This window comes from Geotrypetes seraphini, chromosome 2 (genome assembly GCF_902459505.1).
Source record: "Geotrypetes seraphini chromosome 2, aGeoSer1.1, whole genome shotgun sequence".
Taxonomy (NCBI): domain Eukaryota; kingdom Metazoa; phylum Chordata; class Amphibia; order Gymnophiona; family Dermophiidae; genus Geotrypetes; species Geotrypetes seraphini.
The window spans coordinates 400731004-400758013 of NC_047085.1; the positions used below are offsets into that span (position 1 = coordinate 400731004).

Below are 27010 nucleotides of genomic sequence, written 5' to 3' on the forward strand. Positions count from 1 at the left end.
GTATCAGTCAGAGGATTTAAACTGTTATCTTTGTGGAGTTCGAACAGGTCAGAGATTCAGCATAGCACATGCATATGCAAATCACCTCCATATATACAGTACATAACTATGTAAAACTAATCATAAGAACATAAGAATAGCCTTACTGGGTCAGACCAAAGGTCCATCAAGCCCAGTAACTCATTCTCACAGTGGCTAATCCAGGTCACTAGTACCTGGCCAAAACCCAGAGTAGCAACATTCCATTCTACTGATCCAGGGCAAGCAGTGGCTTCCCCCATGTCTTTCTCAATGGACTTTTCCTCCAGGAAATTGTCCAAACCCTTCTTAAAACCAGCTATGCTATCCACTCTTACCACAACTCTGTCAATGCGTTCCAGAGCTTAACTATTCTCTGAGTGAAAAAATATTTCCTCCTATTGGTTTTAAAAGTATTTCCCTGTACCTTCACTGAATGTCCCCTAGTCTTTGTAATTTTTGAAAGAATCAAAAATTGATTCACCTATATCGTTCTATACCATTCAGGATTTTGTAGACTTCAATCATATCTCCCCTCAGCTGTCTCTTTTCCAAGCTGAAGAGCCCTAACCTCTTTAGTGTTTCCTCATATGAGAGGAGTTCCATCCATATCAAAACTATGTGTTGTAGAAGGGAAAAACTGTCAAGGTTTAGAATTATAGCAACACCAGTACCGAGATATTCATTTCATCATTTGTCTTTGATATGCTGTGAAGGGAACAAGATTATTCCCACATAAAGAAATTCTGATCTTTAAATATCTACTTTTTTTATATGAAGAAAGCTGAATCATCTCATACAGTTTCCGAATAATGCTGTTCTATCACTGTTTCATGACTTTTCTAATACATTCTTTAAATGTCTGTATAAGTTAAAAGAAAAACAGAGGATAACAATGTCTTGAAAATATTGCAGATCTGGGATTTTCTGTGTTACCAGGCCTGCATGAATCACATTTAGTTTCATTTGTTCCATGTGTTGATTTTCATTATCCTTTGATTCTTTTAAAATTTATTATCATCAGAAAGGTGGAATCCTTTTGCCTTGATCTCCTAGCTCAGACAAATTCCCACCACAGAGCTGTGGAAGGTACAGGATAAGAAAAATGTGTGCATTTAGCATCGGGTCTGAAACCTCTTGTCTGAAAGATGCCTGCTTTTGCAGACTGCTGAGTCTAACATAAGAGTGAAATGTATTTAGTTTGACTGGAGAAGTTCTTCATTTGCATATATTTGCCAAATAATGTGAGCTGAATGGCAAAATTGTGTGTTATTTGCCTTTAACACACAATGGCCCACTTTTATCAAGGTGCATTAGAGTTTTTTTTATTACCAGCCACTGTGGTAAAAGCTCCGAGGCTCATAGAATTCCAATGAGGGTCGGAGGTTTTATCGCAGTGGCCGGTGATTAAAAAAAACCCTAGCACAGCTTGATAAAAGGGGGGGGTCAATATTTTAGTGCACTGCAAAATGAGTAATAATGAAATGCCAAGCATTCAAATGTACACAGGCAGCTCTTGCTAAATGAATAATGCAGTTTAACCTAATATTTATTTATTTATTGGGAAATATTAGCTGTCTTACCCCCCCCCCCTTTATAAAAATGCCGACTGGGAAGCTGAATGCTCTGGACTGCTCCCGACGCTCATAGGAACTCTATGAGCGTCAGGAGTAGTGTAGAGCACTGTACTTCAACCGCCGATCCGCGGACCGGTGCCAATCTGCAGGAAATTTCTGCCAGTCCATGCAGGGACGGCAAGATTAAGGTGACCATAGGTCCCATTTTCAGGAAGGAGGGACACTTTTTTTTTTTTGCGCGGCAGGGAGGGAAGGAGTTAGGCAGGCAAGTAGGCTGGCTTTGGCCAGGGAGGGAAGGAGAGAGGTAGACAGGCAGGCAGGCTGGCTTCGGGGGTGGGGCTGGGGATGGGACAAAGTGTCAAAGGCAGTGAGAGGGACATAGGAAGGAGGCACTGGAGGCACTAAAGACATGGGAAGGATGCACTGGGAGCACTAAAAACATGGGAAGGAGGCACTGGGGGCACTAAATACAGGAAGGGGCACTAAGGACATTGGAAGGAGGCACTGGGGGCACTAAAGACATGGGAAGGAAGCACTGGGGCAGTAAGGACATGAGAATGAGGTACTGGGGGCACTAAAAACAGGAAGGGGCACTAAGGACATGGGAAGGAGGCACTGGAGGCACTAAAGACATGGGAAGGAGGCACCGGGGGCAATAAAGACATAGGAAGGAAAGAGGGAGGGAATAGAAAGGGACAATTCTTGGGTCTGAGTGTTGAAAGAAAGGATACACAGCCAGAAGGAAACGCAACCAGAGACTCATGAAATCACCAGACAGCAAATGAGCTTCAACATAGAGAAATGCAAGGTCATGCATGTAGGAAAAAAGAACCCGATGTTCAACTACAAAATGGGGGGATCGCTGCTAGGGGTAAGTAACCTTGAAAGAGACCTGGGGGTGATGGTAGACACAACATTGAAGGCGCCGGCACAATGTGCGATGGCCTCAAGGAAAGCAAACCAAATGCTGGGTATCGTTAAGAAGGGTATCACTGCCAGGACGAAGGAAGTCATCATGCCACTGTATCGTGCAATGGTGCGCCCGCATCTGGAGTACTGTGTCCAGTACTGGTCGCCGTACCTCAAGAAGGACATGGCAGTACTTGAGGGAGTCCAGAGAAGAGCGACTAAACTGATAAAGGGCATGGAAAACTTCTCAAATGCGGACAGGTTGAAAAAGCTGGGGCTATTCTCCCTGGAAAAGCGGAGACTTAGAGGAGACATGATAGAAACCTTCAAAATCCTGAAGGGCATAGAAAAGGTAGACAGGGACAGATTCTTCACACTGTGGGGAACCACAAGTACAAGGGGGCACTCGGAGAAATTAAAAGGGGGCAGGTTTAAAACAAACACTAGGAAGTTCTTTTTTACCCAGAGGGTGGTGAACACGTGGAACGCACTTCCGGAGGCTGTGATAGGCCAGAGCACGTTACAGGGCTTCAAAGAAGGTTTGGATAGGTTCCTAGATGATAAGGGGATTGAGGGGTACAGATAGGAGTTGAGGTAGGTTATAGGAATAGTCAGGGACCACAGCACAGGTGATAGACCTGGAGGGCCGCCGCGGGAGCGGACCACTGGGCGTGATGGACCTCTGGTCTGACCCGGCGGAGGCAAATTCTTATGTTCTTATGTAGGAAAAATGATTTTATTTTCAATTTAGTGCTCAAAATGTGTCAGTTTTGAAAATTTATATCTGCTGTATATATTTTGCACTATATTAGTCTATTTTTCTATAGTTACTGAGGTGATCGAGCTCACGGAGATGGGGCGGAAACGGGGTTTTTAGATTTTAGTCCTAGTAGTTTGCCGGTCCACAAAATAATTCTTTTATTTCTGCCGGTCCACAGGTGTAAAAAGGTTGAAAAACACTGGTGTAGAGCATTCAGTGCACCAGCCTGTGCTAAAAACCGCTATCGCAGTTTTGTAAAATAAAAAGGGGGGGGGGGGGGTTACGAAGGAATTTGACTAACTTACTATTTTGCTTTCTACATAAAAACAGTAAAATGATACAACCAATGAAGTAAACTTGGAAATGTGACATGTGCTTGATGTTACAGTATATCTTGCAGTCAATTGTGAGATACTGTCAGTAATTACTCATAAAAAAAAACCGTATCATATACATTCATTAATCTTTTATTCCTTTTTTCTATTTTTTTTCTAAGGGCTTCAGAAGTGCCAAGTGATTTCAATGGCTAAGAACATACATGTAGCAATGGCCTCCTCACTAGCCACGTTATTTTTATTTCATACTTAAATGTTTTAAAATGCTCTGTGCTTACAAACAATGAGTAGATCGGGATGGTGCAGAGAAAATATAGAAGGGGGACTTTTCTTGAAACAGCCTTTGGGTGAAACATGTCAAAATGACAAATCCCTTCCCGATGTGAACGAAAGAATAATGCAAAGATAAGTTTTAACGTTTATTAGCTTTTATTATTAGAGCACAGGGCACTTTAAAACGTTTAAGTTTTTTTTAGATGTGCTTGATGTTGGCATAGTATAGAATGGCGTAGCATATATTATTTTATTCTGTGTATACCAGTGCTAGTTCAATGCAGATTACAAGTCATACTGGCTCCCAGTACAAGCACGCATACAACACAAATCCTACTGCACCTTACTCAAAGCCCTAGATGGAAATGGACCAAGCTATCTGAACAACCGCCTAATCTGGAAAAACACATCCAGACCAAGGAGAACTCAAGCACAGTTTACCCACCCCCCAATCAAAGGCATGCAAAGCAAAAAATATATGTGATGGTCTACTAGCCACCAGAGCAGCAAAAATAGACCACTATCTCTCAAATCTGCTGACCACGGCGCCCAACTACAAAACATTTAGGAAAGAACTGAAAACCATAATATTCAAGAAATTTGTCAAATGATCTAACCAAACTGTATCGACCCTTTCCAGATCCCGATGCATACTATAACTATCAACCTTGTAATCTCCCTGGGAATGCCCAGGTTAATTTCTTGTTGTAAACAGCCTAGAACTGAAAGGTATTGGCGGGATAGAAGACATCAATGTAATGTAAGAAGAAAGATGAAGGTCCTCTATTACTAAGCCTCAGTAGAGGTTTCTACTGTGGCCCAGAGTGCTAAATGCTCCGACACTGCTTCAGTGCTCATAGGAATTCTATGAACATCGGCGCATCATTGGAGCATTTAAGTGCTCCGGGCCATGGTAGAAACCTCTTCCGCAGCTTGGTAAAAGAAGGCCAAAACTCTTTGAATTGCAATTAAAATAGAAGGGAACAGATTTTAAAAAAATGATAAGGTAAACCAATATTCATTTCATTAACATAAAACAGACTTAAAAAAAAAAAAAAAATTGCTAAATAATCTTTAGTTTGAAGAGGATTTTAATTAGGATGGGAGAATTCTCCACAATATTGCTGCTTGAAATGAAGAACATGAAGTGAATAGTTTTGTCAACATCTTAATACATATGTGGCTGGAGTCAAAAGAAAATCAAAAGAATCGTACAAATAGCCTGGTGCCTCACCTTGTATTAAAAGAGAAAACAGTAGAATTTAAATAGTATTCTTGTGTTGACATGGGAAGATGTAAGAAATAACAGGAGATATGATCAGTCATAGACCAAAAAAAAAAAATGAAACAAATGGCAGAGTTTTGAACATTTTTTTTTTAAAGAGATATTTGAGACGATCTAAAAAAAACATCATTACAATAATCTATTTGCAATATTATTAAAGCCTGAATCAACATGACAGGGGTGGCCATGCAGTTGATAACCAGAAACTGAAAGAACTGGGATAGATTAAATTATTCTTTTTGGTGGGAAACACTCTGTTTATATTACAGATATGAAAGAATGTATGCAGAACAAATGGGAAATAATATAAGGTTAAAAAAAAAAAATATGGGGTCCAGTAGAGATATTTGTTAAACAAAAGATTGACTAATTGATGAACCTTTAATTCCTTGATGGTCTTTACATACATAGAGAGGCTGGGAGGGTGGGGGGGGGGGGGCGGAGAAAAATATTTTCTTTAGTATTTGTTTGAAGATAAGTGCTGTTTGCGCTTTGTATAAGTTTTGAAAATGAATAAAGATTTACAAAAAAAAAAAAAAAAAAAAAGCCTGAATCAACACACGGACATGATGTTCATCAAATAATTACCAAATCCAATGTAATTTCCTAATTAAATAAAAAGGTTTGTTAATGATAGATTTTATCTGGGGTTCCAGAGAAAAAGATTGTTCAACAAATACCCCTAAAATTCTTACAACAGAGCATAACACATACTCTTAATTATTAATTTTAGGGCTCCTTTTACTAAGCTGCGTTAGGGCTTTAACGCGCAGAATAGCGCACGCTATATTGCTGCACGTACTAGACCTTAATGCCAGCATTGAGTTGGCATTAGTTCTAGCTGCGTAGCACGCGGTAATATCCTGCATGCGCTAAAAACGCTAGCGCACCTTAGTAAAGGAGCCTTTCATTTTTCTTGAGCAGAAGTATACATGTCTATTTAATAACATATATTTTGTTCTCTCTGTATTCAACTTCATATGTTGTTGCATCCAGTCACCAATCCATTGCATTCCCTGTTGGATGAGGAGGTGCTGAAAAGTTCTCGGTCCAACCAACTTCCTAAATTCTGAGCATTATTTTGCTACTGTAGCTGAAAGAGTGTTATTTCATTAAGTGCCAATTTGCAGAAACAAAATTTCCTGTTTGGACATTTTTTCAGATCATTGATTGAACCATGTCATTCTCTTCTTGATTGGACTGAAATCTTTTCAGCACCCCCTTGCATAGCATTGTGGGATGCTTCAAGATTAGTATAGATAGAAAGCCATATTGTGATATCATCAACATGGATGTACACAATATAACCTGCCTTCTCTAGAGTATCACTAAGAGATGACTGAGGGGAGATATGATTGAAGTCTACAAAAACCTGAGTAGAGTAGAACGGGTATAAATAGACTGATTTGTCAATAGATTGATTTGTCAAAAATGACAAAGACTAGGGGGACACTCAATGAAGTTATGGGGAAATATTTTTAAAACCAATAGGAGAAAAAAAAAAATTTCACTCAGAGAATAGTTAAGCTCTGAAATGCATTGCCAGAGGTTGTGGTAAGAGCGGATAGCATAGCTGGTTTAAAGAAAAGTTTGGACAATTTCCTGAAGGAAAAATCTATAGTCTGTTATGAGAAAGACAAGGGAGAAGCCACTGCTTGCCCTGGATCAGTTGCATGGAATATTGCTACTCCTTTGGTTTTGGCCAGGTACTAGTGACCTGGATTGGCCACCGTGAGAACGGGCTATTGGGCTTGATGGACCATTGGTCTGACCCAGTAAGACTATTCTTATGTTCTTATTAATAAACACATGTGTGTGTGCATGTGATGTCATCATGTAGCATCTGCGGATGTCCTCCCTGCCTGACAAGAGCAGGCAGTGGGGGGGGGGGGTAGGCCTAGGGTGGACTTGGGGGTGGGGATGAGTGGAACTAGGTGGGTCTGGGGTAGGAGGGGTCTGGATTTTCTGAAAGAAAAATCTGGTAACCCTAGGGGGGGGGGCTCCACTATTTTGCTGACATGGGCCCTGCAGCCTACAGCACCTGGTATTCCACCGTGGTCCCCCATCCAGGTACTAACTAAGCCTGGACTTGCTTAGCTTCCAATGATAAGAGTGGACCTACTAATGGCAGCCAGGCTGTAGTAGGCTCTGTCTGTCTTACCTACTCTATAATCTTAAATTAATTCACTAGCTCCCAATTCCCTAACAAATTAATTAAAAGAATGGATAACTGAAACACCTTCTGAAGCCCTCCCACAAAAAAATAATTCCCCTTCACACACATCTCAAGATACATATCTTCTAAAACTTTAGAACTAGAATGAGAACAATATTTTTCCCTGAGCTGCCCAACTCAGAATGTAACGGCTATAGCTAAGCAGGTGCTTCACCACCACACGGCATCTCCTTTATTTTTTCCCCTTAAAGAACGCAAAGGTCTCAGTTAAGCTCAGCAAGGCCAAAACAACACACGAGGCTTTCTAGCCTAATTTTACATCACTGTTCAAATTGCTACTTACAAAAGACTTTTCTAAAAAAAAAAAAAAAAAAATTTTTTTTTTTAAAATCACCTGTCAAAAGATTCAGTCAAAGGATGCCAGATTGACAATAATTTTAAACCCCTCAGGTTCAGTGAAGCTGTCACAGTTATTGAAAACACAGCTTCACTGATTGCCACTTATTCCAATAAATAATTTGAGGAAAAACAGGTTTAATTCTGTTTACTGGCTGGTTAACTTAAGAGCAGGATAAAAAATATTGAAAACCTTAAGGGGTTCATAATAATAATAAAAAAAAAGTCTAAAAAGTGTCCTAAATGGCTACTTGGACGATCAAAAAGCCTGATCGTCCAAGTACCCATAACCAAAGCTGATTTTTGACGTATCTAAAAACAGCTTAGGCCTTTCCCCTGCCTCTAAACGCACAGAGAGAAAAGAGGTGTGTTTAGAGGAGGGGAAAGGGCGGCAGTGGGCGGGAGGTGGGCCGACCTACACCTAGGCGTACAACACATATAACCAAAACAGTTGACAGGTTGCCTAGTCGGCACTTTGACCATTTTGACTTGGACGAAGTCAAACCAGGTCTAAGTGCCGAAAAAGGGGCCGCTGAGCTGATGGCCGCTGGTGCGATCAGTTCAGCGGCCCGGCAACCTACCCACCGCAACCATCGCAGCAGGAGAGATGCCCTCCTGCTCCGCGATCGCTAACCCCCCCTGATTATGGTCGGGCAGGAGGAAACCCAAGCCCTCCTGCCCCGGGCACCCGCAGCACCCCCGACAACATCAGGGCAAGAGGGAGCCCAAGCCCTCTTGCCCCGGTGATCCCCCCACCTAAACGAACGGGCCAGGAGAGAGCCCAACCTCTTCTGGCCCCGGCGACCCCCCCACCTACACGAACGGGCCAGGAGGGAGCCCAAGCCCTCCTGCCCCGGCGACCCCCTACCCCCCAACCCCACTACAATACGGGCAGGAGGGATCCCAGGCCCTCCTGCCCTCGACACAACCCCCCTCACCCTAATGACCGCCCCGCCAGAACCCCCGATTGCCCCCACCAGCCAACCCATGACCCCCCCCAGCCGATCCCACGACCCCTCCACCCCCACCCCCCTTCCCTGTACCTTTAATGTTGGCCAGATAGACGGGTGCCAAGCCCACCCGTCCAGAATGGGGCCCAGGCGGCAGAAATCCCGCCCACAGGTGGGGCCTGAGGTGCCTGGGCCACTCGCTGACCCCCCCCCCCGACACTCCCCAAAAATAACTCATAAAGGAATTTTTAAAACCTTTGTTCCTACCTTGACAGGATCTTCCTCCAGTCTCTTTTCTTTTTTTCCACTTCTCTGGCTCCCAAGGCTAGGGTTACCAGATTTTCCTTCAGGAAAGTCTGGACCCATGGTCATGCCCCCAGAACTGCCCAGTTTATTTAATTTTTTATACCATTCTTCCAAAGGAGCTCAAAATGGTTTACATTAATTTATTCAGGTTCTCAAGCATTTTTCCCTGTCTTTCCCGGCAGGCTCAAAATCTATCTAATGTACCTGGGGCAATGAAAGGATTAAGTGACTTGCCCAGGGTCACAAGGAGCAGCGTGGGTTTGAACCCACAACCCTAGGGTGCTGATGCTGTAGCTTTAACCACTGCACCACACACTCTGTCCTACCCTGTTCTGCGCCCCAGCCCTACCCCCAGACGGCATCCGTGTATGCATGGGCACGATACAATGTCATTAACCTTTTCCTATCATAATACATTTTACGTTACGTAAATTATTTTAGCAAAGTTTTGTATTATTCACCGTTATCATTTACGGCTATTGTAAACATAATGTAAATAAGTCATAAGTCTGTAAATTCAAATATTTTGTGTTGCTGGCTCTTTATTAGTCCATACAGACTGTTTATCCACGATGGCAATGACATTTTTGGAATGTCCCGTCATCCAGGACACACGATAGGAAAAGGTTAAGTGCAAATGCACAATGTCACCACATGGCTCCAGAAAGTCTGTTGCATAACATTAGCATTCGCATTCCCATTTATTTATTTATTTATTAACTGCTCATCTCCCAGATTCAACTGGGCCAAACCCCATTTTCCGCCCCACCCAAAGCTGCGACCACCTCCCCCCAACCCCATAAGCTCCACCAAGCCCACCCAAGTCGACATATAACATGTACACCCCCATCCCACCCCATAACACTGACACAAAACATAACACCAGCACAAATGGGAGGGAGGGAGGGATAATCTTTTCCTGAAGAGACTACTCTATTGTTCCCTTTCCTCACAGAATTCACTCCAGACTGCCACAACATCCAACCAATCACATGACTGCTCCACCCCATCACCTTAGAAACCTCCCTAATCATTTTTCTTTCTTTCAAGCTCTATTAACCCTTTCTTACCTCCTCTTATAAGCTTGTCAGTCCTTATTCTACAGACCTTTGACAACACCTCATATATTCCCCTCACCCTCTGCCCCCCCTCCCATTTTACCCACATCATCATTCAATAAATATTACCAGCCGGTGACATCAGCTCAGCTAATGTTATATCACACCAGATAAATCTGGTGTTCTTCTTGAAAAATTTTTTTGAAATTCTTGGCCGGTGAACAGCTGGTTGTGAGGAGTGGCACATTTAACGGTTTGTACTGTTGTCGTGAGAGGATGTGGAGGGGGCGTGGAAGATTGAATTAATTTTTTTATGTGAACTTCTTCATTTTAATACAAGATTTGTGAGACTCATGAGGCAGGTCGTTCTGGCCAAAACATGCACATGTCGAGTCATTGGAATATTTTATTGAAGAAATAAAGGATATTTGTGAAATACGTTTGAGTTCACCAGTCTTCTTTGGACTATTCCACTCCTTTTTGTTTTGTGTCCAGAAAAAAGAGGACAGATTGATACATCCAGGTTTTACTCCCACTGAAAGCAATGGAAGTAAAACCCGGATATCTCATACCGTCCTCCTTTTTTGGGGAGCCATATGGTAACCCTATCTCTTCCCGACACAATTAAGTTGGGAAGCTTTTCAAAACTTGAACCCCCAGACATGTTCTCAAAATGAGGACATGTATGGGGAAATACAGACATCTGGTAACCCTACCCAAGGCTGCCCGCATCTTTCCCACCTTTCACTGCATGGTTCTGCCCATAAGCTAGCAGTTGCACATGCTGAGTGCTCCTTCTTTGGCACCCTTTTAAAAAAATTCAGCACATTTCCGATGTAGGGCCTACAATCTTCAACGAGCTCTCTGGAGATTCTCCACAGCTTCCAGCCATAAAAATCCTTTCTCCCCAGCCCTGACAAGGCCCAGTTCTGACTCTTGGTCATACCATGCATGTGCAGCCCAATGATGCCACAAATGCATGGTGATGTCATTGGGCAAGTATGGAGGCCCTGGAAACCATCAAGGACCTGCCTTTACTGCACTGAGCACTACCATGGCTCACCATGGCACTCAGACCCGTCCCCACTGCCTCCTGCCTACCTCCCCTGTCTCCATTTGCCTCACTCCAGCTACCACCTGCCCTGTCATGGCCCGATGCAGCCCCTTACCTCAAGTGGCCCTGTCGCAACTCAAACCTACTCCCATGGTTCAGATTGGCTGCAACAGCACGGTCCTTTGCCTCCAACTGGTGGGACCCGAGGACCTCTCCCCCCTGCGGCCCCAACACTATTCTCCCTCAGCCGGCCCAGTGCGCTGAATGCTCTGCGCTGCTCCCGACACTCATAGAGTTCCTATGAGGGTCGGGAGCAGCACAGATCATTCAGCACGCCAGCCGGCACTAAAAACTGCTTCTGTGGTTTTGGAAAAGGGGGGGTTACTTATTAATGTAAGGTCCTTATTCTCAAGTCCCACAAATACCTATGTCAGATGGGTGCTTATCTACTAGAAAGATGACATTATGGTTTACTGAAGTTCCTGGAATATCCTATTTCATGTGTTCCACTGCAGTATTTGGAACCATTATTTTGGCACTTTTCAACATTCAGGTTAAAGGTTAGTAATGGACAGCTATGCAGGTATTTCATGCCAACGAGTTTAATTGAAGAGGCTTATGTGTTAAATAGTCACAGTTTTCCTTATGGAAGCTGTGTATATTAAAATAAATAAATAAATGGTCTTGCAGGGTAAATTTCTGCAATAAAATCAATATGAAATTGCAAACTTTATAACCCAAAACTATAATTACACTTTTATGAAGGTGCGCTAACGTTTTTAGCATACGCACCGGAGTAGCGCGCACTATTCGAAAAACTACTGCCTGCTCAAGAGGAGGCGGTAGCAGCTAGCGCGCGTGACATTTTAGCGCGCATTAAGGCCCTAATGCGCCTTTGTAAAAGGAGTCCTAAGTGTCCATACTAATGAGCACACATAAAGCGCTAAATGCTCCAACGCTCATAGGAATTCTATGAGCGTCAAAGTATTTAGCACTTCGGGCCATGGTAGAAACCTCTACCGTGGCTTACTAAAGGAGGAGGGGGGAGGGCAAATATTGCAAAAATCAGATTTCTGGAGAAAAGGGTTTTGCATAACTACATTATGAATGATCTGATTTGCTTGATTCTTAAATTCATTAGCTGAATGTTTTAAAAACGTGCAAATATTTGCAAAGGTGACTACATATGCTATTTATTTGTTATTGTAATCATCTTTGTGAAACCATTAATGCTTCAGTACATGTGTATCTAATTTTCTACCTGAGACAATGCAGAGTGGAATGACTTGCACAAAGTTACAATGAATGTTAGTGGGCTTTGAGCTCATATTTTAACAAATCCCCCTCCCCCTCTCCCCTTTTATGAAGCCGCTTTAGGCTTTTTTATTGCCAGCTGCGGCAGTTAAAGCTCCTATGAGCATTGGAGCTAATACCGCCGCAGCCAGCGATAAAAAAGCCTAGCGTAGCTTCATAAAAAGGGGGCCCAGATCTTTTCTTTTGCCTTAGAAAATATTTTCTCACTCAGTTTACACATCAAAACAAAACCACTAATAATTTCTAATTATTGCATGATGTTAAGAATAAATATGCTGTGGATGATTAATTGGAAACTTGTTGCAAATTGCAGTAATTCACCTTTATGTACACAGGTCCTGTCCACAGATAAAAAGCACAAACAAATATTTTCAGAAGTAATGGGTTGTAAAAAAAAAAAATAATAAAAATTGAAATTGAGCTTCTGTGTTAAGAATGTATGCACCATCCAGTGAAATGCAACACTGGTAAATGATCTGACTACCTCAAAGTGAAGTTGTTGCCTTCCTACACTGGCCTTTCACCCTGCCCTTTCCTCCAATCTGAGAAGAGCTGATGTTGATGGAACATATAATGGCTCCTTTCCTGTGCAGTAAAGTCAGCAATAAAGCTCAGTAATTAAGGTGACCGGAGGGGGGGGGGGGATGGGGGAGGGGAGGGAGGAGGCCCAGCCCAGCAGGCTAGTGGTGTGGCGAACACTTTTAGAACTTCAAACAATATCAAAGTCACTGAGAAAAGGGCCTAGTTCAGGGCTGGTTTGAATTAAGCCTCACTTCCACAGCACTTTCCAAATCCAAGCTCAAACAAGAAAGCCAAGGCCTTCTGGATTTCATTACAGCCAATTATCTTATCTGTTTCATCTCAGGCCTTAACCTAAGGCTGGCAAACAGTTATTCAGTGTGTTTGTGTGGTTGCCTGAGAAAGCCTGCAGCCAGCCAATGGCCCGAGGACCTGCTAATTAAAACACTGTTGCCCCCCTGCCTCTAGTGATTAAATATTTTCAAGCTTTTGTAAATAATTTTTCCATTCTTTGCCCCAAGCCTCAAAGGTCCAATGCATGCAGTAATTTATTTGGTTTGTCAGGGAATGCTTTTGGAAATAGCATTACAATGGGGCCTTTGGAAATCTTTTTATACTTTTCCATACTTCTGAAATCGGCAGTTTATAAACTAGCAGAACACGTGCATTGTTTCTGATGCAATTATAGCTTAATGACTGTACTGCATTTGAAGCGGTATGGTCTGAAAAAGGCTAACATTTTAGGTACAATCATTACTTCCTTGAATCTCAGCATGGCATCCATCTTATCTTAGACTCTGAGATTTAATGAGATCATAGAGGCTGTTGAAGTAACATTAAGATATACTGTAATAGCCTATAACTTTCATTGAGTTGTGGGGGTTGTGGGTAATTGCATTAGGCATCTCAGCTCAAAGAAGTCCTCAGTATACATGGTCTGCTGGAAGCACCCAGATAATTCTTTATTACATGCAGTGTCTGGGAATGATGGTGAGTGACGTACTGAGTGTTTCCAGGTAAATTCAAAGAGAAACGGAATTTGGGAAAAGAGGAAATATCAATAAATTTGCTACAGATATAGTTTCATGAATTAAGCAGTCTTTGCTGGGTATATATGTGGAAAAGCTATTCTTTTGATCTACATTTTTTTCCATTATTCATATTAAGTGCCAAACATTTCTCTATGTAGTGGCAGTGCAAATTTTGACTTATCTACTGACTGATAGACAGATACAAACATTAATATAAATGATAAGTCAAAGATAAAAGATGACTGGACTTGACCTGCAACATATTTGGAGGGAGGGGGTTCTATTTTCTCAGGGTTACCATATTAGTGGTCAAAAAAGGGATATATTACCTTGCCCCTGCCCCACACTACCCCTGGCCTGCATACCACTAGTCTCACCCCATCCCTGCCCCTCCCCTACCATTCACCAGTCTCATTCCTATTCCACCCCACTTTTTACCTGATTCCTTAGTCTCCCTTCCCATCTTCTGTACCCTTTTAATGCTTCTCTGTTGCCTTCCTTCCAAACCCCCCATGGATGCTTCTCCCTCCCTCCATCTCTCTCTCTTTCCAACCCCCTCCCATGCGGGTTCTCTCTCTCTCTCTCCCTTTCCCTCCCGTGGATGCTTCTGTTTTTCTCTTTCTCTCTCCTTCCCCCAGCCCCACGGGATGGTGCTTCTCTCTCTCACCTGTCCTCCACCTACCTCTTCACTGAAATTTAATCTTTGGGCCAGCCACAGGAGCGGCCCAAGGTAATCTGCCTCAGGCAAAAGATGAGAGGGCACACCCCCCCCCCTTCCGATTCTACTTTTAATTGTTCCAAAGGTTGGCAATTCACACACGCTGCCCATCTGAGGCCGGCCATCTTCTCTCTATTTCGACACACCCCAGCGGAAACAGGAAGTTATGCCAAAGAGGGCAGGACACCTTCAGACGTGCAGTGTGTATGAATCGCCAACCTTTAGAACAATTAAATGTAGAATCGGGAGGGAGGTTGAGAAAGGAAGAGGGGAGATCCCTGCTGAAGGGGTGGGGTAATGTAAGGAAAGATGCCAGGGAAGGATTGCGATAGATATAGCAGATGAGCAGGAAGGCTGGTGTGCGGCTGGATACCACTCCCAGAAGAGTGTTGCCTGAGGCCTCCGCAGTTGGCCTCATTATAGGGCTGCACCTGGCTGGCTGGAAGCAGCAGTGAGATGAACCTGTTGCCGTCGGCCAACTCCAGAGGCCGCCTCTCTTGAGTGACTTCCTGTTCCCATGTAGGCAGGCTCACCTCGCTGCTACTGCTGGCCGGCCCAGAGATTCAATTTCAGCAGAGCTGGCAGTGATGGTGGTGGTGGTGGGGGGGGAACAGGGCAGACAGGTTAGGGCTCTAGACACTTTCTCCCAGACAGAAAAGAAAGCCGTGCAGACACCTGGACAGTCCTCTATAAAGAGGACATGTCCGGGTAAATTCAAATGTTTGGTAACCCTACCATTTCTAGGTCTGTTTTTGTTGTCCTGTATCCCTCCCCCATTAATGTTATCAAAGTGACTACAGTATGCCAGGAATGTCAACAACATGAGGAGAAACTTTAAGGGGGTAATTCTATATAGAGTCACCTAGATTAAAGAAGCAAGAATGCTTATGTTGTGTACATGTGTATATAAATGACAATTTTCCAGATGAGCACTATTCTGTAAAAACACACCTAGGGAGAGAGTGTGGCACAGTGGTTAAAGCTTCAACCTCAGCACACTGAGATTGTGGGTTCAAGCCCACACTGCTCCTTGTGATCCTGGGCAAGTCACTTACCCCTCCCCCCTCCCCTATTGCCCCAGATAAACTGTGATCCCAGCAGGACAGACAGGAAAAAAAAATGCTTAAGTATCTAAATAAATTCATATAAACTGTTCTGAGCTCTGCTACCACTGCTATCAAGTGTTCTGAACACTGCTACCAAGACACCATTATTTGTTGCACGGTAGCAACGGTCATGTAAGCAATGGTGCTTTTTGAGATCCAAAAGCTGGTGTCATTTTGAATTGCACTTATGACTACAATGTAATAGGTGGACTGGTATGTTTCCAGTCTTGACCTTTTGAAATGATTCTCTGAAAAAGTCTGTCAGAATCAGTGCCAAAACAATAAGATAAGTGGCCTTGATATTTAAAATTTGATATCTGACTTCATTGAATATATTTAACACAATTATTTAAGAATTTTTAAGAGATGAATTGCTGAATTTGCACATCAGAGTAGTCAAGGAGGAAGAGGAGGACCATATGCCACCTGCAACCATAAGGGCTATTGGGGTTGTAGACAGGTGGGTATAGTGGGTTTGGGGGTGTTTTAGGGGCTCACCATAATCTATAAGGGAGTTCTGGTGAGATATTTATATGGCACCCTTTATGTGAAGTTCACAGCAGTGCCCCTCCATTCATCTCAATGTACAGAACACTGACATTTAGGTGTATGTCTCCTAAAGAGTGTTGTGCCCTAATGTGCACTTAGCATGCATGAAAATGCTCATCACAATGCATGTTAAAGCATTTTTCAGTAAGTAACTTGGTGCACTTGCTAAGTGTGTGGTATTTATTGTTTGTTATTTATATTCCGAAGGGAGCATGTCACGGGAGTAAAATGTGTGTGGATACGCAATCTGATTATCTCATGTTAATGCAAACATTAGCACATGACGTAATGAAATACAGGCATTCCCCGGGTTAAGAACGAATTGCGTTTTTTAAGCTGTTCTTAAGTCGGATTTGTACGTAACTCAGAACTTGTAGATTTTAAGATTCTTACTGCTTACCTCTGCTCCCAGCTGGCAAAGGGGCCAACTGCCCATACCAGTGTTCCCTTTAAGGTATTACATGCACAACCACACACTGTTCGTAATGTGGCCATGCATCATTCCTGAATCTGCTGCAGGAGAAATACTGCTCAGCGAAATCAAATGAAGCTGCAATCGCGTTCTTAAGTTCAAGTCGTACTTAAGTCAGGCGTCTGTAACTTGGGGACTACCTGGAATGGAAATTGCTCTGTTTCCTGGGTGCACTAGAAATGGGCTTCCTGCTATAGTAAGCACTACAGACCAGATTCTGTATAGGATGCCTAATTGAGGACGCCTAGCGACGCCTAACTTCAAAATCTACGCTCAACTTAAAAAAAAAATTGGCTTAATTGGTACGGTAATTGACCACGCCAGTTTTCAGTCAATCAAAAAAAATTTTTAAATAAACAATTAAGAATTTTGTGATACATTCTTAGGATACCTAGTGATGTCTAAGTGGAGGCACCCCCAACCCCTAATGACGCCTACCTGAAAATAAGGCATTGTTAAGGGCAGAAAATAGGTTATCTTAGATGTCACTAGGTGTCCAAGTTAGGTGCTTGTAAATTAGGCTAAGTAAAACCTGGCCTAAAATTCCGGTCCCTACCTCTAGGACTCTTGCGAAACCTAGACGCTGCTAAGTGGCATTTTATAAGCGGTGCCTAGCAGTTGATTGACAACTGCACTGAGCAGTGCCTACAATGTAGGAGCACTTAGGCACCTTTTATAGAATCTGGTCCATAGCCCATTTACTAGTACATTTTAGTAGACATATCTCTTAGGCACCTAAGCAGACACTCACCCACAAAAATGTTATTTAATAATAATAGTAACAACTTTATTTTTCTATACCGCCAGTCAGTCGACTTCTAAACATCGAAAGAAGGCTGGACATTCAGCGAATTACAAATTCATGAGGGGAATGTTGCAGAAGAAAAGGGTTGTAGGGGAGGGCAAGTAAGTGGAGGGGGAAAGGGGGGAAAGTGAGGGGGTAGGAATTGGGTGTATAAACAATATTTTACAAATAGCCGCTCAAATAGTTTAGCATACATTTGCAAGGAAGCAGAGCATGAGCAGGCCACAGACAAGATAGACATTTAGAAGGCCATTTTACAGAATATTATAAATGGGCACCCAAGTGTGTATGCAGAATAGGCTTGTATCCCGCTTTACTGGGAGGCCTAAATGCAGTCAACCCCATTTTAGAATTGCCTTCATAGTTTCCAAAATGTTAGAACTTACATACAGCAACCAACAACGGGCTAAGAACAGAAGTCAGAGGAGAGCCAAATCAGTTGTTTATCCAAGATTTATTAGAAAACTCAATCATGCACCTTGTCAAGAACCCAACATGGGACCATATTTCGGCAACTGGAACCTGCATCAGGAGTCACAAAATCTGAGTGCACCTTCACAAAGCCTAGTCGTATAGAGTAGCTGTACAGTACAGTACACCATATAGGTAACTTGCCATTTTCATCCTACACATTCTTTAACAATCTAGGTACAAGCATTCAAACCATTTTTATGGCTGTTACAAGTGATTATTCCTAAAATATAAGTGAGTATTTGACCTGTTACACTAGTATTATATAAAGAAAAGTTGTGGGGGTTATTTTTCCTTTATAGAGAGCCTCCATGAAGGCATCTGAAAATAGATGCTCCTTCTACAATGATGTCCACACTCTTACTAACCTACCTTGCTTTTCATGAAATTCTCATTCCTAAGCAGGCTGAGGCATCACAGTTATGAAAATCACACTGAAGTCTTCTCTACTGAATTTAACACAGGGCTGCTGATTCATGTGTCTATTTACCATAGACGTTGACCTTCTGTTGATTCTTTTTTTTTTTAATAAGACACAGTCACACTAACAAAATATCTCCCTACCCTACCTTAGAAAGCATTGTCATTTTATAGCATTGCATTATAGATACAAAAATACTATAGTTTTCTATTCATTAGAAAAAAAACATATTAGTAATGAAAAGAAGGACTACAGCATAACAGCCAAACAACTCCAATTCTGTTGGCCTTGTAACAACTCTTTATACTGCCGCAGATTTCTTCTTTGGGTTTGATGGTGGTCTTCTTTCGTTATTTTCATTTTAATTCTATGTGCATTCTGATTTTGATTATTTTTATACTGTATTAGTTTTTAATGATTTTCAATTTATATTATTGCCCCCTAATAAAAGTGGAGGATTAGGCCTAATGGTTAGTGCAGCAGCCTGAGAACTAGGCAAGCTGGGTTTGATTCTCAGTGCAGCTCCTTGTGACTCTGGGTAAATCACTTGACCCTCCATTGCCCCAGGTACACAGTGGCAAGAGTGAGTGGCGAGAGTGAGAGGTGCCCCTCCCTACCCTCTTCTCCGCTCCCCCTGCTCCTTCCCTGCCCCCTTTCCTACCCATTCCTCTTTTAATTTCTCTGGCGTAGCAACTCCAACCTGCTGCTCGTACCAGCATCGACTCTCCCTCTGAAGTCACTTCCTAGGTGTGGGACCCAGGGCAGGATTAATTATTCGAGGGCCCCTAGGCACACAAGTACGCTAGGCCCCCCTGGCCCTGCCCCGCCCCTAACCTGCCCATGCCCTGCCCATGTCCCGCCCATGCATCGCCCATGTCCCATCCCCATTTATCTGTTTTCTTCTTTACTTCTTTATTTCCACTTGTAATTTCTTTTTTTAAAAAAAATTCAAAACAAACAAAGATTAGTATGCCAGTGCACAGTTTTTCTTCTATGCAACCCCCAAACATCTCTGAACAAATCCCCCTTCTTTCCCTTCCCACCTACTTACCCAGGAATTTAACTCTGAACCCTTTCCATGCATATATGAAAGTGTTCAAATATTTGTAAAGCAGTAATACTATCCAAAATATAAGTCTACATTAATAACCAATTTTACAACGCGTCTCTACTGCCTCACTCTACATCAACCAACTGTAACCCATATGTATGTATAAACAACCAAATCTGTAACTCCTCTAGTATGTTCCACTCCATGTATGTTAACTTGCAACGAAACAACAAGGCAAGCAGTCCACCACAGAAGGAGATTCAAATCAGATTAATTCAAGGTGCTCCCAAGAACCATGCCTGATGCATTTCGCCAAACAAGGCTGGTCAACGCTATCAGAAAACCATGTCTTTCATACAAACAGGTCACAGAAAACACCTTCACCTAGTATGGAATATGTAATCACAAACTAACCTCTCCCCCCTTTTACAAAACTGTAGTATAGTTTTTAGCCACGGCCAGTGCTAAAAAAAATGCTCTACAGTTTTGTAAAAGGGGAAATAAAATAGACATAGGTTAAGTAAAATCACCACAGAAACAGCGATGCATGTCCCCTAAAGCAAAAAATAAATAAATAAATAAATAGAATTATTTTTTCTACCTTTGTCTTGTTTCTACTCTCCTCATCTTCTTGTCAATATCTTCCTTTCATCTTTTGTCCTTCTGTGCCACTTCCAGAAACTGTATGCCTCTCCCTTCCATCTTTCCCTTCACCCTCATTGGTTTGGCATCCATCTTCTTCCATTCCCTCCTCCAGTGGTCTGGCATCTCTCTCCTCTCTTCTTCCCTTCCCTCTCCCACACCCCCATGGTCTAGCATTTCACTCTCTCCTCTCCCTTCCCCTCACTTCCATCAGCATCAGCCCCCTTTCTTTCCCTCCAACCCAATTCCATCCAGTATCCTTCCCTTTCCCTCTACACAATTCCATCAGCATCTGCCTCCTTTATCTCCCTCCACCACCCTTCCATACCACGCTGCCCCACCATCCTTCCATACCACCCTGCCCACTTTCTCTTCCTCCACCACCCTTCCATGCTCCTTTCTCTCCCTTCAAACATTGCTGTTGGCTCTGCCCTCTGAGCTTCTTTGCCCAAAAGCAGCATTATAAAAGCTGACGGCAAAGCCCCCCTCCCGGCAGCAACCGCAATACAGCCAGATCTGTTACTGGAAGGTCTCGCGATGACTGCTTCTGCCGGTCCATCCCCCTCCGACGTTACTTACTTGCTCCGGAAGAAGTGATGTCGGAGGGGGATGGACCGGCAGAAGCAGTCATCGCGAGACCTTCCAGTAATAGATCCGGCTGTATTGCGGTTGCTGCCGGGAGGGGGGCTCGTTGCCAGAAAGGTGAGTCATCCTCTTTCAGCGGGACCCCCTCATCGTTTTGGGCCCTAGGCATGGTGGGACCCGGAAATGACATCAGAGGGAGAACCGATACTGACATGAGCAGCAGGTTTGAGCTGCTGTTTGAACCAGCAGAAATAGAGGTACGGTGGGGAGGAAAGTGAAGACACGCATACAGCAGGGGGAGGAATGGAAAGGAGCAGGGGGCAGAGAGGCGAAGGGGTGCCGGCACCCTCACCAAGGTGGCACCCAGGGTGGACTCCTCTCCCCCCACTTACTATGCCACTACTTAGTATATCAATATGTAAACCTGTTTGATTTTAACTACAGAAAGTCAGTATATCAATTCCTTTTCCTAATGTTTTGTTTTTTAAATTCATATTGAATGGACCAACTATTTCTAAAAAATATATAAATATTCTAAATTAAATTAATCATAAAAGAGCCAGGCTGCAGAGCTGTGGTTCAGGTATAGTCTGAACCTGCTCCGGAGAAGAACATGTGGCTGTTTTACAGGGTACAGCATAATCCTCAAATGTTGTTTCAAATCAGAAACAATTTAAATTGGGGTTGGATGAATCATTCAGCCTTGCTGTAAAGGATCAAATCTGGATGCTTCTCATTGAACCAGAATAAGTGTGCTGTGGATATAATCTAATTTCAAATTGTTTGACTATTTTGGCACTTAGTTCTTCACTGCCTCAGTATATCAGTTGAATTTTTGGAATTAAAAAGTCAGCTATCAGGTTTTCTCACAGAAAGGAAAAGGAAAAGAGACTGGGGTTAGGATTTGATATACCATCTTTCTGTGCTTATAATCAAAGTGGTTTACATACAGTATTACAGTATATACAGGTGCTTATTTTGTACCTGGGGCAATGAAGCATTAAGTGACTTGCCCAGAGTCACAAGGTGCTGCAGTGGGAATCGAGCCCAGTTCCCCAGGTTCTCAGGCCACTGCACTAACCATTAGACTGCTCCCCTAGAAAAAAGGGTACAAATTTAATAAACAGTATATTCCTTAAGTTTAACACAAGCACTAACACACACACATCTTAAAGAGCAATTCTACAAATGTGCACCTGCATTTGGTGCATGTAAATACAGGGTTAAATGACACTTACATGCATTAGCATCCTAGGAACTATTCTATAAGGGAGCATTGAAGTGCTGTAGTGCATAAGTGCAAGGGGTCATACACATGGACAGAGCATGAGTGAGACACTAGTATATCTCCCAGTATTCTATAAGTTGCATGTCTTGCTTATGTGTGCCATTTTACATCTGCCATTGACCTATGAGGGGCCGTTGAAAAGTTATTCCACACTTACAAGTTATTCCACACTTTTCTTGGCACTTTTCATTTCTTTTCATATCCTTGAAATGAAAAATGTCATGAAAAGTGTGGAATAACTTATAAGTTTCATGGCTCCACATCATTCTCTTTTTGGTTGGGCTGTGAACTTTTCAGTGGCCTCTCGTATTGTGATGTCATAATGCCTCATTCCACCAATGCGTAAGAGCCAACCTCATCGGTGATGTCACAATGGCTTAGTTTCCCTTTACTTGTGCTCATTTCCTAGATGCATTTGACTCATGACAACTCCACATTATAACTTTTCAGCATCCCCTCGTAACATAAAGGGGCACATTTACATTTAGGCATAGTAAAGCAGGTTTATGCTAGTATTTATAACAAAATCCAGGTATTGAGAAGTTGTTTCAAAACAGGTGCTTCCAGTGCTCCATTGGGGCATCTACATCTGAGTGCCCCTTTATAGAACTGTCACCCCTTACGTTTACTACACTTAAAATGGCCGCTACTGATTATTGTGTTAAAAATCCCCAGTCATAATACCATGGTAGCTGGGCAAATAATATGCAGATGAGAACAGAGAAGTAGTTGAAAGAAAATTGAAATTAGGGGCGTGGAAGGGCATAATCGAAAGGAATGTCTAAGTCCGTTTTCATCTAAGTAGCAAGTCGTCGAAAGTAAAAAACAGTGTAGGACACATTTTTTAAAAATACATCCAAATTTTTTTTCGTTTTGAAAATCGTCCAACTGTACATCCCGCCGATCTGATCGTCCAAAGCCGCTAAATCGTCCATCTTTATACCACATTTTCGTCCAAATTTTTGTCCAAGTCAAAAACGCCTAGAACAAGCCCTGTTGGACGTGGGAGGGGTCTGCAAAGTGATGAACTAAACACCCAGAATTGACACCTAAATAGTGGGGTACCTTACAGGGCACTGCTGTGAACTTCACAAAAAGGGTGCCATGTCATCATCTCAATACAGCTCCTTTATAAGTCATGGTGAGCCCCCCCAAACTACCTCCAGAATCCCCTAGACTCACTTATCTACCACCCCAATAGCTCTTATGGCTGCAGGAGCCACTTATATGCCAGTACAAAAGGGTTTTGGGGGTGTATAGGGGAGTGCACATGTTTCAATATCAATGCAGTGATTACAGGGGCTTATGGGCATGGGTCCTCCTCTCCATGGGTCCCTAACCCACCCCTCATGATGGCTTAAGACGCCTCTGTGAAGCACGACTAGGCTTTCCTATGCCAGGCTACCAGGTGATGATGTTCTGGAGGCACAATTTTCAAGTTGTGATTAATATTTTTATGGGGAGGGGGGTCGGTGATCATTGGAGTATTATGTGGGGGGTCTGTATTATGTGTTTGCAGTGTCTGTATTATGTGTTTGCAATTTAGGTGTTTTTTGTGACTTAGACTATGTTTTAAATTATCTATGTCACAACGTCCAAGTTCCGTCGATCCTGTGCTGTATAACTTTCTAAGCCACCCACGTCCCACCCAACTCCCGCCCTCGACACTTCTCCTGAAATGCCCCATTTAGCTCTGGTCATTCACGGGCACTATGAAGGCCTAGGTCGTTTATAAATACATCCAAAACCCGTTTTTATTATCGACACTTGGACGTATTTTGACAAAGTGCCGACTTAGGCCGGTTTTTGGATGTTTTTCTCTTTCGATTATGAGCCCCATAGTGTTTGAAACCAGATTTGGAAGCTGTGGTTTCTGTACTAATACAGTATTTTCAGGAAATACAGTATAGAATATTGTACAGAGCATGCATCACAAAACAAAAAGGGAAATTAATGACAATGCCAAATATATGTGAACATTCTTTTTTTGCATACCCCAAGTTGCAGTCTTTATAGATGAAGACTCAGAAAGTGAGTTACAATACAGCATTCAATTTGTTGAACCTATGGAATCTTATTATTAAGAGAAAGGGGGGCTTTGAAGAGGATAGGGACACCAGAGCATATTACTACAGTGCATATTACTATTTAGGTAGACTAATTGTCAATCCTGGATGGGCTCTCAGGCACCTTTGAGTGCAACATGACAATGGATGATATACAGTATGAGATGGATGAATTCATTACTTCAGAGTTTCAAGTTTCTTTATTTTTGATATACCACTTACCAGAAGGGTATCTAAATGGTTTACAATAAAATGAGATTTAAAAATAAAATGTCAAAATAAAAGATATATCATATCTAGAGTTAAAAAGTATGGGGGCAGAATCAAACTGACGTACACGAGACAAGATAAAAATAAAAGGGAGGCAAGTAGAGAAGGGGAAATACATTAGGTTAGAGCTCGTTTCAAAAGAAGCATTTTGATTTTCCAAATTACTTTGGAGAGTTGTAAGAGAATTATTTGAGAGAGCGGGGATTAGAGAGTATAGGCATCTTTAAAAAGAAAAGTCTTGAATTTAGTTTTAAATTTTTCTAGAGTTTTCTGGTCGGAGATCCAATGAGAGGGCATTCCACAGAGATGGTGCAGTGCCCGAGAAAATGGATTTGCGAGTAGTGTCGTAGAAAAGTTCACGTATCGATGGAATGGTAAGTAGATTTTGGTTATTGGATCGAAATGCCCTGGAGAATGCATAACGGATTAGAAGTTTGTCAATGAAGGCTGGTTGGTTGGAGTTTTTTGTTCTGAAGGTTAGAAGGAGTATTTTATAGGTGAGACGAAAATGGAAACTACTGTATATTGTGAAATATGGAAGGAGTTTAAAGATCTAAATCCTGGGAAACATACCCAAAATATAAATGAAAGTTGAGACAAGTCAGTTAGAGAGAAGGTAGAAACAGAGGATAAGGGAAAAAGAAAGGAGGATGTGAAGAGTTGGGGGTGGGGAGCACAGAACAAAAAGATCAGGACAGTGTGTCTTCTTTTGAAGGTTCCATAACAGTTTGCCTTTGTTCTTGGACTATATTTAATCTGGGGATTAATTCTTGTTTGGATAACTGTTATCTAATTGTTGTTATGGATCATCAATAAACAGTGGCCCCTTTTACAAAACCACGGTAGCAATTCCCTGCATGGAAAATTCAACAAAGCCCATAGAAATTGAATGGGCTTAGTTGCATTTGCCAAGTGGGGATCACTACCCATAGATATCGGAACAGGTGAGGCCACATGGGTCATGGCCTCCCCAAAAATTGCAGTCAGAGTCAGTTATGGCTCTATTCCTCCTACCCACCTCCTCCTGGCTGCTGTAATTTAAAATCTTCCATCAGCCATCGTGCATCGTGTAGAATGAAGACTTCCGGGGCAGGCTTCTTGTTGATGTGGTGCGGTAGCTGCTGGAAGATTTAAAATGACAGCAACTGGGGAAGTTAGGTGGGGGAGTCGGGAGCTGGAGAGAGAGGTCATGGCACTGCATCCTACTGGGGCTAGGGCGGAGCCTTTGGGCCCCCCAAATGAAAAAGTGTTCCATTGCCTATGTCACTACCATGGATTGTAAAAGGGGCCCTAAATGCTAATTATATTCTCTCATCCTTTTTTCCCCAAAGTAAGTCTGTCCCAATATGCTATATGCTGAAGACACTGACCATTTAGTAACCACTTTCTGAATCAACTCCATCTAGATTTTATCCTTCTAAAGGTGTGGCCTCCAGAATTGTACACAGGACTTCAAATGAGGTCTCACTATTGACTTACAAAGAAGATTATTACCTCCTTTTTCCTATTGGCCATTCCTTTCTTTATGCATCGAATATTTCTATTCCTCTAGTTGATAGGCCTTGCTGCTAGATTATGGTACAAACTCATCTGAGCTTATTGATAAATTCAGAGGGAGAGAGTAGCACAAAGTGGAAAATGGGTGCAAAGGTGGAGATTTACGAATATGGATAATAAAGGGCAAGTTGTTAGATAGTAAGGGAGACATTCTGTAAATGGCATCTAAAAAGATAGATGCCTATTTCTTGTCAATCATACTTAGGTGCCTAATACAAAATTGTGTCTAACTTAAAACTTAGGAGCCTGTAATGTAGGCCAGGGTTTTAAACCTTTACATTGTGGGTACCGAAGTCCTTTAGAAAGCCACACTTAGTGGTGCCTAAGGGCTCTATTTACAAAGTGTGATAGGGTTTGTAGCGCACGCACCGGATTAGCACACGCGATATGAAAAACTACTGCCTGCTCAAGAGGAGGCGGTAGCGGCTAGTGCGGCATTGTAGCGTGCGCTATTCTGCACATTAAGGCCCTAACGCACCTTTGTAAAAGGAGCCCTAAGTCCTTCTCCGCTCATAAACACACCTACTCTGGAGTTAGGCTGCTAGGCGCCATGTGATGGGTGCCTAACTTTTCTAGATTCACACCTAAGAAAATAGGCGCCTATTACCCAATTGAGCTTGTTAAAGCTCATAATTGATGCCAATTTACTAATTAAGTTAGACTCCTAACTTTAGGCACATATCATTAAGCACCTTTTATGGAATACCCCCTTAGTGTAGATATTATATGTTCAGTCTTGGAATAAAGAAATGTTGTAAAGGAGAAACACCATTATGAATGGGATGGAAGTTGAAACAATTGTCAAAAAGCAGAAGCTTGGGATGGAAACAGATTGAAACAGAAAGGTTGCTCAACTTTGAATGGATGTTCAAAGAATGGGAAGAGAATATTATTAATGCAGAGGGATATTTTCATTGCCTTTTTTTTTTTTTGCCAAATGGAGTCATTTGCAAGCTTGCTTAAAAACAAGTGTGAGCCAAGACTGAGGAGACTTAAAACAAGGAATAATGCTAATGGCAAGTCAAATTCAATCAACTGCAGAAGAAAG

The 27010-nt window shown here is 42.4% G+C and overlaps 1 protein-coding gene and 1 long non-coding RNA gene across 3 annotated transcripts in view; one reads left to right on the forward strand and one right to left on the reverse strand.

Annotated features, from left to right (window-relative positions):
* LOC117354089 (histone deacetylase 4-like) overlaps window positions 1-27010 on the reverse strand; it is a 369845-nt gene that overhangs the window by 269667 nt on the left and 73168 nt on the right. The window lies entirely within an intron of this gene.
* The window catches only part of LOC117354090, a 185289-nt gene continuing 179086 nt past the window's right edge, over window positions 20808-27010 (forward strand). For both annotated transcript variants that reach the window (XR_004538113.1, XR_004538112.1), the window contains exons 1-2: window positions 20808-20898; window positions 24670-24779. This is a non-coding gene — a long non-coding RNA (uncharacterized LOC117354090). The remainder of the gene's footprint in view (window positions 20899-24669; window positions 24780-27010) is intronic.